At 49.8% G+C, this 19968-nt stretch overlaps 1 pseudogene; it reads right to left on the reverse strand.

Annotated features, from left to right (window-relative positions):
• Positions 1-6222: 6222 nt before the first annotated feature.
• The window catches only part of LOC147105023 (uncharacterized), a 39643-nt pseudogene continuing 25897 nt past the window's right edge, over positions 6223-19968 (reverse strand).

Below are 19968 nucleotides of genomic sequence, written 5' to 3' on the forward strand. Positions count from 1 at the left end.
TCGCACGAACCATCCAAGTTGTATTCTGGTGACTTGTTCATGTCGATGTTGAGCTGAGCATCCGGCTACGTGTTAGCCATGGCTCAGTGGGTCGCACTCTCTCGCCTCCGTGTCAGAAGGTTCAAGTCCCACTTCAGAGACTCGAGCACAAAAAAGCCAGGCTGACACTCCCCAACTGAACTCTTTCCCTGCCTTTAACCCTCACAGGCTGGGAGTCGTTCCTGATAATAGGCAATGAAGGTTAACGATTTATTAAAAAGAAAGAAAGACTTGCACGTATACAACGCTTTTCATGACCTCAGGGCATCCCAAAGCAATTTACAGCCAATGGAGTATTTTTGAAGTGTAGTCGCTGTTGTAATAAGGAACATTAAAGCTATACCTTGCCTCAGTCATTCTGACCTTTTATATAACTTCTTAAAATTTTACCCCTATCGCAGATGCAGAGCTCTCAAAAGCCAATGACTCACATGTTGTCCATGTGTCGGCTGTGGCACAGTGGGTAGCACTCTCTCGCCTCTGGGTCAGAAGGTTGTGGGTTCAAGTCCCCACTCCAGGGACTTGAACACAAAGACCTAGGCTGACACTCCAGTGCAGTGCTGAGGGAGTGCTGCACTGTCGGAGGTGCTGTCTTTCGGATGAGACGTTAAACCGAGGCCCCGTGTGCCCTCTCAGGTGGACGTAAAAGATCCCACGGCACTATTCAAAGAACAGCAGGTGAGTTATCCTTGGTGTCCTGGCCAATATTTATCCCGCAACCACCATCACCAAAAACAGATTGCTGTTTGTGGGAGCTTGCTGTGTGCGATTGGCTGCTGCGTTTCCTACATTACAACAGTGACTACTTCAAAAGTACTTCATCGGCTGTGAAGCGCTTTGGGACATCCTGAGGTTGTGAAAGGCGCTATAGAAATGCAAGTCTTTCTTTGAATCTGCTTTGCATCAAAACAAACTGCAACTTAACTGGCCTGTCTGTCGGGCAAGAGATGTGATGTCATTGTGATCCCCTCATAAACTTGCCCGTGGCCTCTGTGACTTTTTATGTACAATTGCAGTATCTGGGCAACAAACCACTGCACCTGCGGCAAGTGTAGATACCGGAGAGATGCCTCAATGCTCCAAATCATTTGCCCAACCACCTTGATCTCCTCACTCCATTGTTTTAAGTTTAGTTGCTGTGTTCTTGCATTATACATGTGTAACTACAAGCCCTGGTTCTTGACTGGGGCAGAGATGGCATCATATAGGAGGTACGAGATTATTTACAGATGACACTTGGTCCGTGTGATCTGGACTGGTTTCGATCTCGAGGGGTTTGGAGAGGACTTTTCCAGGATATTTTTTCTCTTATTGACCCTGGGCTTTTTTCTCCGTATTTTGCCTCTCCTGGGAGATTTTCCTCCCAAACTCACGACCTCTCCCACCTAGAAGGACAAGGGCAGCAGGTGCACGGGAACACCACCACCTCCAAGTTCCCCTCCAAGTCACACACCATCCTGACTTGGAAATATATCGGCCGTTCCTTCAGCGTCGCTGGGTCAAAATACGGGAACTCCCTCCCGAACAGCACTGTGGGAGTACCTTCACCACACGGACTGCAGCGGTTCAAGAAAGCAGCTCACCACCACCTTCTCAAGGGCAACTGGGGATGGGCAATAAATGCTGGTCTTGGCAGCAACGCCCAGATCCCATGAATGAATTTTAAAAAAACATGGGGGAGGAGGGAAATGGGGAGGGGTGGGGGAGAGGGTAGGAAGTATTTAGTCATGGTGCTCCAGGTATCATGAGCGTGGTGCCGTTTTGTTGGACCTACCGCTCTTTTCCTGCCCATCAATTTTGTATGTTCATATTAAAGACTTTACTTTGTACGTGTGTAACTACAAGCCCCTATTGAGAGTATTTTCTAAATGGCGAGAAGCTAGGAACTGTGGAGGAGCAGAGAGATTTAGGGGGCCAAATACAGAAATCACTAAAAGTTTATTAAAACGGCTAATGGAATGTTGGCCTTTATCTCACGGGGCCGAGAATACAAGGTGACAGTTAGATAAAGCTCTGGTTAGACCCCATTTAGATTACTGTGTTCAGTTCTGGGCACTGCACCTCAGGAAGGATAGGAGATGGTGCAGCACAGATTCAGCTTCCAGTTGCCTGTCATTTTAATTCACCGCCCCATTCCCACTCAGACCTCACCGTCCTCGGCCTCTTGCACTGTTCCGCGGAAACCCAGCGTAAGCCTGAGGAACAGCACCTCATCTTCCGATTAGGCACTTTACAGCCTTCCGGACTCAGTATCGAGTTCAACAATTTCAGATCATAACCTTGGCCCCTATTACATTTTTACATATATTTTTTATCCACACCTTTGTTTTGGCCCTTTCCCCCCTTTTTCTCTCTCCCACATGGCAGCTGTCTCCCATTCTGCCAGCGCATTTCACACCTAATCTAGAGCCGTCTTTTGTCTCCACTAGTCCGATCACCATCTCGTCTGGTTTTGAATACCTCTTAATGTCTCTTCACTTCTCTTTTGTTCTTTCATCCCCATTTCCCAGCCCCCAAACTGGCCTTTTAATCTGTTTCATTTCCTGTGTTTTCTCTCAGTCCTGACGAAGGGTTTCGACCTGAAATGTTGACTCGGTTTCTCTCTCCACGGATGTTGCCTGGCCTGCTGAGTTGTTCCAGCATTTTCTGTTGTTATTTCACCAGAATAATACCTGGGCTAAAAATCTTAAATTAAAGAGGCCAGGTTGCACAGACTAGGCTTGTATTCCCTCGAGGAGAGAAGATTAAGGGGTGATCTAAATGAGGTGTTTAAGATGATTAAAAGAGTTGATGGGATAGATAGAGAGAAACTATTTCCTCTGGTGGGGGGTCCAGAACAAAGGGGCATAACCGTAAAATTAGAGCCAGGCCGTTCAGGGGTGATGTCAGGAAGCACTTCTTCACACAAGCGGTAGTGGAAATCTGGAACGCCCGCCCCCAAAAAGTGGTTGCGGCTGGGGGGTCAATTGAAAATCTTAAAACGGAGATTGATAGATTTTTGTTAGGCAAGGGTATTAATGGTTACAATCCCAAGGCGGGTAAATGGAGTTAAGATACAGATCAGCCGTGATCTAATTGAATGGCGGGACAGGCTCGAGGGGCAGAATGGGCTCCTCCTGTTCCTGTATTCCCCACTCCAGGCCCAAATACAACTTACATCTGCTCCAGTCCCCAAAGCTGTGACATGAGGAAAAACTTTTTTACACAACGAGTGGTTAGGATCTGGAATGCGCTGCCTGATAGGGCGGTGGATACAGATTCAATAGTAGCCCTTAAAAGGGAATTGGATAAATACTTGGAAAAAAAATTGCAGGGATATGGGGAAAGAGCGGGGGAGTGGGACTGACTGGATTGCTCTTCGAAAGAGCCGGCGCAGACTCGATGGGCCGAATGGCCTCCTTCTGTGCTGTACTGTTCTGTGATTCTCTGTAACCACAAGCCCCTGATAAAAACATGAAACCCATGTTTAGTTCTCAGTATAATTTATGATAGACAAACAGGTTTGATTGTGAGATGATATGCAGGCTGGAGCTGCCCGTATCAATCCTGAATCAATGTCTCACAGTATTCAGTGATAGTTATTATATAATAATAATTGGATTTGCCATTTCGGATGCAGATTAACATGGCACTTTAAATATGTAAGTGTTTTGTGACAAAATTATTATTTTCTTGAAGGAAAATTCAGCTGTGATGTGCCGGTGAGTTATACATGGATACAAGCTCGGGAGGTCTGGTGTAGCTGTCACTTGCAGAGTCTCGCAGAACAGCAGGGGAGCCATTTGAAGGACGATGTAGAAAGTATCAGAATTAATTGGTGTCAATAAACGATGCAAGTCTCTATTGTTCTTTACATGTGCCTCTCATGACCATCTGCGCTTCAGTCTCAGCAAGTGCAGACAGCACCCGGGATTCTGAATGGGTCATAATTCATGAGAATTCTCGGCCACAGGTAATCTGGTCACATCTATCAATGGAAATTCTGGGTCATAGAAACATAGAAACATAAAAGATAGGAGCAGGAGTAGGCCATTCAGCCCCTAGAGCCTGTTCCGCCATTTAATTAGATCATGGCTGATCATCCAAATTCAGTACCCTGTCCCTGCTTTCTCCCCATATCCCTTGATCCCTTTAGCCTTAAGAAATATATCTAACTCCTTCTTGAATATATTTAATGAATTGGCCTCAACTGCTTTGTGTGGTAAAGAATTCCACAGGTTCACCACTCTCTGGGTGAAGAAATTCCTCCTCATCTCAGTCCTAAATGGCTTACCCCTTATCCTTAGACTGTGAACCCTAGTTCTGGACTCCCGGCCATCGGGAACATCCTTCCTGCATCTAGTCTGTCTAGTCCTGTTAGAATTTTATAAGTTTCAATGAGATCCCCTCTCATTCTTCTAAACTCTGGCGAATATAAGCCTAATCGACCCAATCTCTACTCATACGCCATTCCTGCCATCCCAGGTATCAGTCTGGTGAATCTTCGCTGCACTCCCTCCATGGCAAGAACATCCTTCCTCAGATAAGGTGACCAAAACTGCACACAATACTCAAGGTGTGGTCTCACCAAGGCCCTGTACAACTGCAGCAAGACATCCTTGCTCCTGTCACTCCACCATGGTTACTTTTGGTCATTCTTAATGGGGTCTTGTATCTATGAGTAATCCGGGACACTGTAAGAAAGAAAGACTTGCATTTCTATAGCGCCTTTAATGACCTCAGGACGTCCCAAAGCACTTCACAGCCAATGAAGTGCAGTCACTAGTGTAATGTAGGAAACATAAGAAGCTCCCACACACAGCAATGTGATAGTGAAGAGATAATTTGTTTTTTTAGTGATGTTGGTTGAGGAATAAATATTGGCCAGGACACTAGGGAGAACTCCCCTGCTCTTCTTCGAATAGTGCCACGGGATCTTTTGCATCCACCTGAGAGAGTAGATGGGGTCTCGGTTCTATGTCTCATCCAAAAGATAGCACCTCCGACAGTACTGCACTCCTTCAGTGTCACACCCGACAGTACTGCACTCCTTCAGTATCACCCCGGGGGTGTCGGCCTGGATTTTGTGCACAAAGTCTCTGGAGCGGGACGTGAACCCACAATTCTTCAGACTTTGAGGCAAGAGTGCTACTCGCTGAGCCACAGCTACCATGAATGATCTGGGGCAACATCCCAACTGTAGTGCTGAAGATCTGTGCTCCAGAACTAGCCACTTCCTCCAGCCAAGCTCTTGCAACATAGCGACAGCATTGGCATCTCTCTGACAATCTGGAAAATTACCCAGGTATGTCCTGTCCTGTCCACCAAATCCAATCCAGTGCCAACAAGTGTCATTTACTCACCAATCATCTGACCCTCCTTAAAACCCACCTCGCCTCAGAGTCAGGAGGTTGTGGGTTCAAACCCCACTCCAGAGGCTTGAGCACAAAATCTAGGCTGACACTCCAGTGCAGTACTGCATACTTTTTCCTAAAAGGTTGCTCCTGTCCCCTGTCCTAAATCTCTTAGGTTTAATCTTATAGCTATGTCCTGTACGTCTATGTTACTGAGGGAGCGCTGCACTGTCGGAGGTGCCGTCTTTTGGATGAGATGTTAAACCGAGGTCCCGTCTGCTCTCTCAAGGACAAGGGAATATCTTATAAATTCATATTCTGATCTCACCCAGGGTGGCTGTTCCGGAGCTAAGATTGGCACGGTGAACATAGGCTGGGGGGTGGGAGGAAGAATCAGTTTTTTAGCACCCCTCCCTATCTCTGTAACCTCCTCCAGCCCTATAAACCCCCAAGATCTCTGCGCTCCTCTAATTCTGGCCTCTTGAGCATCTTCGATTTCCATCGCTCCACCATTGGCGGCCGTGCCTTCAGCTGCCGAGGCCCCAAGCTCTGGAATTCCCTCCCTAAACCTCTCTGCCTCTCTCTCCTCCTTTAAGATGCTCCTTAAAACCTACCTCTTTGACCAAGCTTTTGATCACCTGCCCTAATATCTCCTTATGTGGCTCGGTGTCAAATGTTGTTTGATAATCGCTCCTGTGAAGCGCCTTGGGACATTTTACTATGTTAAAGGCGCTTTAGAAATACGTTGTTGCTGTTGAAAATGCACATTGCTGGATGTTAGACAAGGACAGGGTAAGGCTTAGCTGCGATGCCCCCCACAGGCAAATAGTTACCTGGCACTCACTAAGGCTCATAAAAAAATAGCCTTGTGTGAGCTATCGGTGGGCAGACCAATTGCTGCGGAACCCAAGCCCTCACAAGAGTCAACGTCTGCAGGAGAAGGGGGCTAAAGGAGAAATTAAAAAAAAAATCAAGATAAAGCCATCTTACCTTCTCTACAAAATGTAAATAAGGTGCAAAAATGAGTCTCTTTTATAAAGTGCAAGTTGAGGAGCTGCCTGCGTCTCCTGCGGAGGGCAGCTGTCAATTGTACGATATGTCAGAGGATGATCAGGAGTACTTGAGGCAGCACTTCCAATGGTGAATTATTTAGAAATCTTTGCTGCTAATTAGCTGTGACGTTTGTTAAACCCCACGTGCTCATCTCCCCCCTCCCGTCACCATCCCGCACAAACCCCCTCCGGTGGTTTAATGAATCAGAGAGGAAGGTCGTTAGCTCAAGGTTCTGAAATTAAGCAAGAGATTCTCTGTCCGGGGAGGGGGGGAAGTACGAGGTGGGGAAAGAAACAGGGTGGAGGGGGAGAGTGTGGGGGGAGCAGGCTGTGGCTCATGAGCGGGTTGAGAGGGCAGGCGGGGAGGGGTGGGGAGTGGGAATGGAGTGGGGTGGGGGAAGGAGCGGGGTGGAGGGAAGAGCGGGCAGGGGTGGGGAGTGGGAATGGAGTGGGGTGGGGGAAGGAGCGGGGTGGAGGGAAGAGCGGGCAGGGGTAGGGAGTGGGAATGGAGTGGGGTGGGGGTGAAGAGCTGGGTGGAGGGAGAGGTTCGGGGAGAAGCAGGATGTGGGGGGTGCGGAGGGAGGTGGAGGGAGCGGGCTGTGGGTCACGAGCGGGTTGAGGGGGGAGGAGCGGGGTGGAGAGGGTAGGCGTGGAGGGGAGAGGGTGGGAATGGAATGGGGTGGAGGAAGGAGTGGGGAGGGGTGGGGAGTGGGTGGGAATGGTGTGGGGTGGAGGAAGGAGTGGGGTGTGGGGGAGAGTTTCGGGGAGAAGCAGGGTGTGGGGGGTGCGGAGGGGATTGGAGGGGGATGGGTGGGGATAGGTGATGGCGGCTTTGTGACTTTGGACCTCCTCAGCCCTCATGTCCGATCACCTTCCCCCCACAGTATTTTTTACTATCTCCAGGGCCCTTTGTTCTGCATCATAGCCCTTCAGCTATGGAGACATCAAACAGGCGCCACAGTGTGACTCAGTTATTAATATACCGAAGCATTAATCTACTGAGTTAATATACATATTTATTATGTACGCAGAGTTATTAATATATTGCGTTAGTAATTTACCACATTCTTAATTAACTGAGTTATTAATTTACCAAGTTAATAAATCACGTTATTAATTTAATGGGTTTTTTAATTTAAATGTCTGCTCAGTTGCTAGCACCCTGATCTCTGAGTCACTCGCTGTGTTTTACAGGCCTCACTCCAGGATTGAGCACATAATCTGGGCCAGGGTTTCCAGTGCGTTAGCTCCTCACCACATGTGGCTAATTGGGGCTTCAGATGTGGCCAATCGCATTACTGATTAGCAAATCAAATACAGGAAACTCTCTTTTTACCGGCACCTAAATAACCGGAAATCTCTCTTAACCGGCAAAATTCAGGAGTAGGTTCAGGTAAGTTTTACTTCATATTAGTGGCCGTGTAACCGGGGTTCCTGGATCTGTGGCCGTGTAACCGGGGTTCCTGCACCTGATGCCATGCAACAGGGACGCCTGGATCTGTGGCCGTGTACGGGGCTCTCGTACCTTAGTCAGTATACCTCTCTGTAATCCGGACTTTTTGATCATCCGGCAGCACGCCGGACCCGTCGGTGCCGGATAAAAAAGAGTTTCCTGTATGAGCGATAGACACTATCGTTGGCCATGTGATCTCCATGCTCATGCCAGCCGTGGCTCAGTGGGCAGCACTCTCGCTCCCTGAGTCAGAAGGTTGTGGGTTCAAGTCACCCACTCCAGAGATGAGCACACAAATCTAGGCTGACATTCCCAGTGCAGTACTATCAGGTGGACGTAAAAGATCCCACGGCACCATTTCATTCAAACTTATAAAATTCTAACAGGACTAGACAGGCTAGATGCAGGAAGGATGTTCCCAATGGCGGGGGAGTCCAGAACCAGGAGTCACAGACTAAAGATAAGGGGTAGGCCATTTAGGACTGAGATGAGGAGGAATTTCTTCACCCAGAGAGTGGTGAACCTGTGGAATTCTCTGCCACAAAAGGCAGTTGAGGCCAATTCATTAAATATATTCAAGAAGGAGTTAGATATATTTCTTAAGGCTAAAGGGATATAGGGAGAAGGCAGGGACAGGGTACTGAATTTGGATGATCAGCCATGATCTCATTAAATGGCGGAGCAGGCTCGAGGGGCCGAATGGCCTAATCCTGCTCCTATCTTCTATGTTTCTATGTTTCTAAGAGCAGGGGAGTTCTCCCCGGTGTCCTGCACCAATATTTATCCCTCAACCAACATCACTAAAAACAGATGATCTGGTCATGATCACATCGCTGTTTGTGGGAGCTTACTGTGCGCAAATTGGCTGCTGCGTTTTCCTACATTACAACTGTGACAACACTTCAAAAATTGGCTGTCAAGCGCTTCGGGACATCCTGAGGCCGTGAAAGGCACTATAGAAATGCAAGTCTTTCTTTTTTTTTCTGTATTATTCTATGATATCAAGTTGTTCATTTATTGAGTTACTATTTATTCAGTTACCGAGGCCTTTAAATGACACTAAGTACGGCACAGACACGGTGGGCCGAATGGCCTCCTTCTGTGCCGTAAATGTCTCTGATTCTATGTTAAATATTTGTCTGAAATTCCTCTCTCTGCTATTTTAGTGGAGACATTAATCCATATAAAATAAATTAGTGACTCTTCAAAAAGAACAGAGAAATACGTATTTGTGTCTACTATTCCACAGTCTAATTTCAAGGCCCAATTTATTAACATGTCAAATTATTAACATACCGAGTTCATACACTGACCTATTAATACACTTGATTTATTCGTTTTCCAAGTTATTATTATACCGAGCTATTAATAGGTACAGTTTGGTCTTGGCTTCATCCATTGTCCACATTTCAGGACGTCACTGAACCAGGGACCTTGGCCGCTTTTTTTTCTTGGGCCCGAGCCACGTCCCTCTGATGCCCGTTGTGACATCCCAGAGAAGCGAACCCATTTAAAAGAGAGGGTGAATTGCCACCGTTCATTTTAACCTTCCTTTCAATGTAATTCTTTCCGATGTGCAGTTGGAGCCTCTGCAGGGGTTGCCAAATCTGGTTGGACGTATTTCCGGAGGTTTTATCACGCGACATCCTACCTCCAAGTGCTCCCGTCCCCCTGCGCTCCCACCATTGGCTGCCCGACGCGTCCATCCTCGCCACGGCCAATGGGAAAATGAGAGGACACCTCTGACTCAGAGAGTGAGAGCGAGAGAGAGAGCGCTGCGCACTGAGCCGCAGTTGGCATGAGCATTGAGATCACATGGCTAACGATGGTGTCTAGCGCTCATATGTCTAGGGCTAGATTTTCATTGAGGAGGTGGGACTACAACTTTCGGGGTTGTAGACCCACCTCCATCGAGTTCTAGCCAACCCACGCGATTTTGACTTGATTGACCTTGTTGAGCCCACCCAGCAGGCTCGGCAGGCTAATTAAGGGCCACCCGGCAACAGGTGACGTCACAGATTGACATTTCATCTGTCAAGACCTTTTGACAGATGAAATATCAGCGTTTCACAGCTGTTTGAAGCTGTCAAACACTGACAATCTGTACTCCAGGTTAATTCCTTCCTCTCAGGATGATTTAGCGATCTCCCCGGAACAGAAAGCAGAGGCTGCAGATTTTGACAGCTGGCGGCCATTCTGCTTTCTGTGCCGGTGAGATGAGGGACTCCCGAGACCTGAAGGAAGAAAGGCTGTAAAGGTAAGTAAAGGTTAGTAGAACTTCTTTAAACACTTTACACAGACCAAACACACTTACCTCTGCACTCATGCACCCATCACCCACCTGAACACCGGACATCTCGACCCCTCCAAGCCCTTCATCCCGACGGCCCGCCTTGCTAACTTGGCGTGGTTTGGAGCCATCGGGAATCCCACATTTCAACAATGAAAATAGGGATTAGGCTAAAAACTGCCTGTTAACTGGCAGTTAATTGGCACTAATCCCCTTCCCGCCTCGGGGAGGTGGGTCCCAGTGCGACGCGGGTACCCGCCTCCTTTGAAACTGGCATGGAGGCGGGTTGGTGGCGGGATGGGGTCGGGACCCCCGATTTCGGGATTTTAAACCCCCACACGCCTCCAATCCTGACTCCATGGCCCAATGAAAATCCAGCCCCTAGGGTCTAGGGATCAAGGGATATGGGGAGAAAGCAGGGACAGGGAATTTGGATGATCAGCCATGATCTCATTGAATGGTGCAACAGGCTCGAGGGGCCGAATGGCCTACTCCTGCTCCTATCTTCTATGTTCTATATTTCTATGTTTCATTTGCTAATCAGAAATGTGATTGGCCACATCTGGATCTCCAATTAGCCACATGTGGTGAAGAGCTAACGCACTGGAAACTCTGGCCCAGATTATGTGCTCAAATCCTGGAAAGGGCAATTGGATGATTCTTGACTGTCAGCCGAACCCCATCTCCAATACTTTTATCTTTAATGAACAGAAATGTTCAAAGAAAATTAAGAAAAAAACAATTATTTTTTTAACGGCCACAATGATTTTTCTCCCTAGGTGTTGCTGGCGGCCGTGTCCTGGAGATTAATCTTCAAATCCTGGAGGCTCCAGGCCAATCCTGGAGGGTTGGCATGGCAACCCTAAGCCTCGGCCTGTTGCAGTGACAGGCTGGGCGGCTGCTGGACTTCCACCATTTTCAGAGCACCCCCCCACTCCAAAACTTTCTTGATTCACCAAAAGAAGAGAAAGCTCCAGACAGACTGGCCACCTTCATCTTTAGAAGGCGTAAGATCGGAACAGCGATAGCGGAGAGCACGGTTATGGGGCAGGCTGCAGGAATGGCCAAGCGAACAGGCCGGCTCGCTGCACGAGGAGAAACAGTTGGAAGGGACCTGGGGAAAAATTCAGTTGTTTGCGCCTCCCGTTAGCGCCTTAAGAGGGCGCTAATGGGGCGCAAAGCAACTAGCGCCCGGGCGCGGCGATGTTTGCGCCGCTCGCGAAATTAACTAGACATTTTGCGGCGGCGCTAAACACTACCGCCACGATCTCCTGCGTTGGCAGATTGTGACGTCAGTCAGTTAGCGCCCCGGACCGGATATTGAGTGGCGCTCCCTGACTTACCGCCTGCCGCTAGCAACGACAGGTTGAGGGGAGCGTTATGCTGCCAGAAAGGGACTGGGGGAGCGCGATTTAAAGGCGACCGCTTCCTGCCTTTTTTTGTTGGTGACATTTTTGCACCACGCATTCTGAGAGAGAGAGAGAGAGAGACTTCTGGAGAGATTCAACGCTGTGTGAAGGGGTTTTGGGTACTGGGCAGTACTTTGCAGGTTTATTTTGATTTGCCCTTCCTTGCCGGCGCTGAGGTAGCGCCTCGCTCCTCGGCCTTTGCACCTTAAGACAGGTGTGAAGCGCCTGATTTAGCGCTCCAATCACCTCCAGGGGCGATAAAAGCCAAGTTTGCTGTCAGAGGCGATAATTAGCGCCAGGCGCTAAACTTTGCGCACGGCCGATAATGGCGCCCCAAAAGGGGCGACACTGAATTTTTCCCCCACTGTGTCCAGTTCTGGGCCCCACACTTTAGGAAGGATGTCAAGGCCTTGGAGAGGCTGCGGAGGAGATTTACCAGGATGATACCGGGGAATGAGGGACTTCAGTTTTGTGGAGAGACTGAAGATGCTGGGATTGTTTCTCCTTAGAGCAGAGAAGGTTAAGGGGAGATTTAATTGAGGTATTCAAAATCATGAGGGGGTTTTGATAGAGCGAGTAGGGAGAAACTATTTCCTCTGGCAAGTGGGTCGGTAACCAGAGGTCAGAGATTTAAAATAATTGGCAAAAAAACTGGAGGGGAAATGAGAAGAAATTTCTTCACACAGAGTGTTGTGATCTGGAACGCACTACCTGAAGGGGCGGTGGAATCAGATTCCACAGGAACTTTAAAAAGGCAATTGGAAACGTATTTGAAGAGGACTAACTTGCAGGGTTGTGGGTAAAAGCTGAGGTGTGGGACTAGATTGGCTCTTCCAGCCAGCACAGGGCCAACGGGCTGAACGTTCGCTGCTGTCAGAGTCTATAAAGACGACACCCTAGCCAAAACTCCAAAGTGACGATCTGATAAGTGATGGTCATCTCCCACATGATGATGCCTGACCTTTTGCCAATTCACTGCACCGAGTCAATGCCGGACCTCTCTCTCAGGGAGGGTGAGGAGTCAGAGCGAGCTGTGCCCCCTCGTAGCTCTTACACACACCTCCTGACAGGTGGTTACAGAGCAGCATTGTCAGGGACCAGCGAGCAGGTCAACCTCCTGACCCCTTCCCAGCCACAGTCTTGAGCAGAAAGAAGATGGAGAAAATATTTTTTTAAATGTCCTAAAATGCCCTGAATGATTGAGGGGAAGGCAGGATTGGACTATGAGCAGCGAATATGTAAATTACGAGATTGACGGTCCATCAAGCCCGTCCCACACACACCATGGTGGCTGGAGCAACAGGACTAAATACTTCCGCCCTTCCCCACCAACCCCACCATCTTACCCCTTCCCCCCTCTGCAGCTTGGGAGAGGCAGAGAGAGCAAGAAAAAACCCTGGGGTCAATAAGGGAAAAGATTATCTGGAAATCCCACTCCGACCCCCTCAGGCGAACGAAACCAGTCCAGGAGATCAATTGGAGCAATTGTTCTCTATATATATCGAACAGGGACACCTGGGAGAACTCCCCTGCTCTTCTCCCAAATCCTGCCATGGGGTCTTTTTCGTCCGGTCTCAGAGAGCAGACGGGGCCTCGGTTTAGTGTCTCATTCGAAAGACAGCCCATACGACAGTGCGGCACTCCCTCATTATTGCCCCTCCGACAGTGCAGCGCTCCCTCAGTACTGCCCTTCCGACAGTGCAGCGCTTGCTCTGCACTGCCCCTCAGACAGTGCAGCACTCCCTTGGTGTGCCCCTCCAACAGTGCAACACTAGCTCAGTACTGCCCCTCCGACAGTACAGCGCTCCCTCAGTACTGACCCTGCGACAGTGCAACACTCCCTCGGTACTGCCCCTCCGACAGTGCGGCGCTCCCTCAGTACTGCCCCTCCGACGGTGCAACGCACCCTCTGTACTGCCCCTCCAACAGTGCAACGCTTCCTCAGTGCTGCCCCTTCGACAGAGCAACGCTCCCTTAGTACTGCCCCTCCGACAGTACAGCGCTCCCTCAGTACTGCCCCTGCGACAGTGCAGCACTTCCTAAGTACTGCCCCTCCGGCAGTGCAGCACTCCTTCAGTACTGCCCCTCCGACAATACAGCGCTCCCTCAGTACTGCCACTCTGACAGTGCAGCACTCCCTCAGTACTGCCCCTCCGACAGTGTGGCGCTCCCTCAGTATTGCCCATGCGACAGTGCAGTGCTCCCTCAGTACTGCCCCTCCGACAGTGCAGCATTCCCTCAGTACTGCCCCTCCAACAGTGCAGCACTCTCTCGGTACTGCCCCTCCGACAGTGCAGCGCTCACTCTGTACTGTCCCTCAGACAGTGCAGCACTCCCTTGGTGCGCCCCTCCGACAGTGCTGCACTCCCACAGTACTGTCCCTCATACAGTGCGATGCTCCCTCAGTACTGGCCATCCAACAGTGCGGCGCGCCCACGCTGCTGCCCCTCCGACAGTGCAGCACTCCCTCAGTACTGCCCCTCCGACAGTGTAGCGCTCCCTCAGTACTGCCCCTCCGACAGTGCAGCACTCCCTCAGTACTGCCCCTCCGACAGCGCGGCGCTCCCTCAGTGTAATGTAAATACCTTTAAGTGGGGAGCTATCTTTTACAGCTCATGTATACTGCAGTACCGGCAGTGACCACACCTGTATATAGCCCTGAGTAGTAATCTGTACAGATCAGTTGCAGTGTGAGCCACGTTGAGTAAACACCTGTTGTACCGTTCTCTGCAGTCTGTGTCTTATTATACACGGACGCAACATTGACGACGAGGCAAGTTCGAACCTACCTGCAACTCTGCATCACCTCCCGGGGATTCGTTCCTGGAGATCAGTGGATTGGAGGTCAAGGCCAGAGACTCGGGCGTCGACCACGGGCAACCGCCCAGTCATCCAGCAGAGACTCGAGAATTGCGGGGGAGGCTGTCGAGAGCCAGGCTTGGCTTTCCAGTCAAGGTGGTCCAGCGAAACGGGCTGGCAACAGGTAGTGCGCAGACCCTTCCTGGACAGTGGCGGGCTAGAGCCCGACCGAGCGGCACAGCAAAGGGCCGAGCAGCGTCGACGGGGGAGAGAGAGAGAGGGCAGAGCGCACAGGGCGCAGCCGGTGTTCAGGGGCCGAGCAGTGTCGGAGAGAGGGAGAGAGAGACGCGCAGAAACCCGTGAGGCACCGCCATTGCCACGAGAACTGCTGGGAGAGGCGTTGGCAGCAGCGGGGGAGGAAGGAAAGCGCGGGAGACGCCATTTTAAGCCATTGGGAGACGCCATTTTAAACCACACCCAAAATGCCGAAGAGTGGCAGTATCACCGCATTTGACAATGAAGTCGAAGATTGGACTACATATGTCGAATGAATAGAGGTGTACTGCAAGGCAAATGAGGTGTCAGATGACAAGAAAGCGTCGGTATTGTTAAATTTAATGGGTGCAAAGACGTATGGTTTATTACGAAATCTAGTAACCCCAACGAAGCCAATGGAAAAGAGTTTTGAAGACATAGTAACGATACTAAAGGAACATTTAAACCCCACACCGCTGCTGATAGCAGAAAGATTCAAGTTTCACAAACGGAACCAGCATAAGGATGAAAGCAATGCTGATTATTTAACAGAACTGCGCAAACTATTGAAACACTGCCAGTTTGGAGCGGGACTGGCAGATACCTTAAGGGACAAGTTTGTGTGTGGGCTTCAAAGTGAAGGAACCCAGAAACGGCTTTTATCTGAAAAGGACCTTACGCTGGAAAAGGCTTTCAGCATTGTGGTATCATATGAAGCAGCAGCACGGGGCACTGCAGAGATACAACAGAGACCGCAAGAATATGGCACAAACGAAATGTCATATGGAACAGAGAAGTGCTATCGCTGCAGCAGAACAACACACGACCAGAATGATTGCTGGTTCAAAGACAAAGTGTGCAGACAGTGTGGAAAAGTAGGACACATAGCACGAGTCTGCAGGTCGGAAAAGAAAACCAGCAATAAGAAACCTATCAAAGAAAAGTACAAGAAGGTACATAAGATGACGGAGAATAGTTCAGACGAACAAAAGAGTGATAACGACTCCGAAAGCAGGGAACTGAGTTGTCTGAAACTACATAATGTGATCACAATGGAGGATCACCGAACCATTTGGGTCACTCTCAAGATAGCAGGAATCCAGGTAAAGATGGAATTGGACACAGGATCAGCCCTAACAGTCATAAACCGACGGGACTACGAGCGGCTATTCTCACACATACCCTTGAGAGACACAAAAATTATTTTGAAGACGTACACAGGGCAAAAAGTCTACCCCAAAGGAAAAATAAGGGTGACCGTTATATATAATGGTAAGGAAACACCAAAACTAAACCTGTATGTATTGCAAGATGGAGGACCACCATTACTGGGACGTGAATGGATCCGGAAAATACAACTGGATTGGCATTCCATACAGGCACTGACTGAGGCTGACAAAAAGGATGATGACGTCACACCTGGGCGACTGTCAAAGATCCTAACTGATGCGAAAGAAGTGTTCCAGCAAAGGCTCGGAACACTAAAAGGCATGACAGCGACGATTAAAATTGAAGAAAACGCAAGCCCAAAATTTTTGCGATCCGCCCAGCCGTCGAAGCAGAGCTGGAGAGTCTGGAACGTTCAGGTGTACTGTCCAAGGTAGACTGGAGCGAGTGAGCTACTCCCATCGTCCCTGTGATGAAAAAGTCATTGAGCAGCACGCCTGGGGAACCAAGGAAGGTTCCCATCTGTGGGGACTTTAAGGTAACAGTGAACCCGGTCCTTCACACCGTACAATATCCACTTCCGCGGATTGAAGATATTTTCGCCTCGCTATCTGGAGGGAAATGCTTCACTAAGATTGATCTGGCCCAGGCGTATCTGCAAATGGAGTTGGAAGAAGCATCAAAAAAATACCTCACAATCAACACCCATAAAGGTCTCTACCAATACAACTGGCTGGTATTCGGGGTAGCATCAGCTCCGGCTATTTGGCAGAGGGCAATGGAACAAGTCCTGCAAGGGATCCCAGGGACCCAGTGTTATTTGGACGACATCCTGGTCACGGGCGAAAATGACAGTGATCACCTTGCCAACCTGGAGCAGGTGCTCACTAGATTGCAGGAATATGGGCTCCGAGCTAACCGCCCCAAATGCGAGTTTTTTAGAAAACAGATCTCATATTGTGGCCACGTTATCGATAAAGAGGGGTTACATAAGTCCCCAGAGAAGATTGAGGCAGTAGTCAAGGCTCCAGCACCGGAAAATGTGTCACAACTGAGGTCATTCCTCGGGCTGGTAAACTACTACCATAAGTTCTTGCCAAATTTGTCTACAATACTACACCCACTGAACACCCTACTGCAAACTGGGGTGCCATGGAAGTGGAGTGACGAATGTAGACGAGCTTTCCAGAAGAGCAAAACACTAATCACATCGAAAGAGGTATTGGCCCATTACAACCCAGCATTACCAATTCGGTTGGCATGTGATGCGTCACCCTACGGCATTGGAGCGGTGCTGTCGCACAAATTCTCGGACGGCTCAGAGAGGCCAATAGCCTTTGCGTCACGATCACTAACCTCAGCCGAGCGTAACTACGCCCAGATTGACAGGGAGGCCCTCAGCCTAGTGTGGGGAGCGAAAAAGTTCAATCACTATCTGCACGGGCAGAAATTCACCTTGCTGACTGATCACCAGCCTCTTGTCTCCATTTTTAATCTGAAGAAGGGCGTTCCGGTGATGACTGCGCAACGACTACAAAGATGGTTACTTTTTCTAGGGGCGCACCACTATGAGATTGAATATAAGGGCACGAAACAGCATGGAAATGCTGATGGGCTATCACGCCTGCCACTGCCTACTGCGGAGGAAGCACCAGCAGTGGATCCTGTCGAAATATTCCATTCGACTATAGTTGAATACCTACCGTAACTGACGCTTGTATCGAAAAGGAAACCCGAAATGACCCGACACTGTCTTGGGTATATGATTTGACGGTGAAGGGATGGCCAGCACATGGCAACTCACTGTTGCCAGCATTCTCGACAAGGAGAGAACAGCTGTCAGTGTGCTGGGGGACCTTGATGTGTGGATCCCGAGTGGTAATTCCACCCAAGTTAAGGGATAGCGTGCTCAATGAGCTTCATGAGGGTCATCTGGGAGGGGTAAAAATGAAAAGCCTTGCCAGGGCTTATGTGTGGTGGCCGGGAATCGATAAACAAATCGAGGACCTGACCAAGAGCTGCTCAGGATGCCAGAAAGTCCAAAATGCACCACCACAGGCCCCTCTACACCCATGGGAGTGGCCCTCATCTCCATGGCAATGGGTGCATATTGATTTTGCTGGTCCATTCATGGACTCAATGTTTTTAATAGCCGTGGATGTGCACTCGAAATTGCCTGAGGTCATCAAAATGTCCTCTACCACCACAGATAAAACTATTGCAGTCCTACGGACCATTTTTGCCAGGAATGGCTTGCCAGAACAGATTTGCTCCGACAACGGACCACAGTTTGTGTCCGAAGAGTTCCGGAGGTTCTTGAAAAAGAATGGGGTAAGGCATTACACATCCGCCCCGTATCATCCAGCCACAAATGGATTGGCTGAGAGGTTCGTACAAACCTTTAAGAAGGCAATAAAGGCTATGTACAATGACAACATTCCGCTGCAGCACAAGGTGGACAATTTCCTGTTCGCCTACTGGAATGCGACACATGCAGTCACCAATCAGGCCCCAGCCATGATGTTCTTTAACCGAAGGTTAAGATCTCGCCTGGATTTGCTCAGACCAAACGTACGAAGAGATGTTGAGAGTAAACAATTCCAACACATCCACGAGAAGCCAACAAGGAGCTTCAATGTAGGGCAACCAGTCTTGGCCCACGACTACCGAACAGAAAAATGGCAGCCAGGAACGATATGCACACGGCAGGGCCCACTAATGTACACAGTGGACGTTGGGGAGAGCATCGTGAGATGCCATGCCGACCAGATCCTAGAGTCACAGGAACAAGTCAACCCCATGCCTCGCCCATACGTACCTGGTGATGAACCTGACGTACAGGTCGCATCTACCCCAGAAACAGTAACATCGGAAGCTGATGAACCAACCGACGACAGGGGGCCAGAATCGCCTCCGCACCAAGAGCAAGACACTCGGGAAAGGCGCTATCCAGAAAGGATCAGGAAGCCTCCCCAAAGACTGAATATATAAATAGACTATTTTCAGCTAATGTTGCATGTTAAAAGTGTTAATTGTAATTAGTTTGATATTTAATTGTTAAATGAGTGTTATGGTGCTGTTAATCTAAAAGGGGAGGAATTGTAATGTATATACCTTTAAGTGGGGAACTATCTTTTACAGCTCATGTATACTGCAGTACCGGCAGTGACCACACCTGTATATAGCCCTGAGTAGTAATCTGTACAGATCAGTTGCAGTGTGAGCCACGTTGAGTAAACACCTGTTGTACCGTTCTCCGCAGTCTGTGTCTTATTATACACGGACGCAACACTCAGTACTGCCCCTCCGACAGTGCAGCGCTCCCTCATTACTGCCCTCTCCGAAAATGCACCGCTCCTCAGTACTGCCCCTCCGGCAGTGCAGCGCTCCCTCAGTACTGACTGTCAGACAGTGCAGCACTCCCTCGGTACTGCCCCTCCGACAGCGCAACGCTCCCTCAGTACTGCCCCTCCAACAATAGAGTGCCTCCTTAGTACTGCCACTGCGACAGTGCGGTGCTCACTCAGTACTGCCCCTCTGACAGTGCGGCGCTCCCTCAGTACTGCCCCTCCGACAGTGCAGCGCTCCCTCAGTGCTCCCTCAGTACTGCCCCTCCGACAGTGCAGCACTCCCTCAGTACTGCCCCGGAGACAATGCAGCACTCCCTCGATACTGCCCCTCCGGCAGTGAGGCACTCCCTCACTACTGCCCCTCCGACAGCGCAGCGCTCCCTCAGTGTTGCCCCTCCGACAGTGCAGCGCTCCTTCAGTACTGCCCCGGAGACAATGCAGCACTCCCTCGATACTGCCCCTCCGACAGTGAGGCACTCCCTCAGTACTGCTCCTCCGACAGTGCAGCACTCCATTGGTACTGCCCCTCCGACTGTGCAGCGCTCCCTCAGTATTGCCCCTCCGACAGTGCAGCATCCCTCAGTACTGCCTCTCCGACAGTGCAGCGTTCCCTCAGTACTGCCCCTCCGACAGTGCAGCACTCCCTCAGTACTGCCCCTCCGGCAATGCAGCGCTCCCTCTGTACTGCCCCTCCGACAGTGTTGCGCTGCCTTGGTACTGCCCCTTCGACAGTGCAGCACTCCTTCAGTACTGCCCCTTCGACAGTGCAGCGCTCCCTCAGTACTGCCCCTCCGTCAGTGCATCGCTTCCTCAGTACTGCC

The sequence above is a fragment of the Somniosus microcephalus genome, chromosome 18, assembly GCF_052327205.1.
Source record: "Somniosus microcephalus isolate GS21.2 chromosome 18, FLI_Smic_1.0, whole genome shotgun sequence".
NCBI lineage: Eukaryota > Metazoa > Chordata > Chondrichthyes > Squaliformes > Somniosidae > Somniosus > Somniosus microcephalus.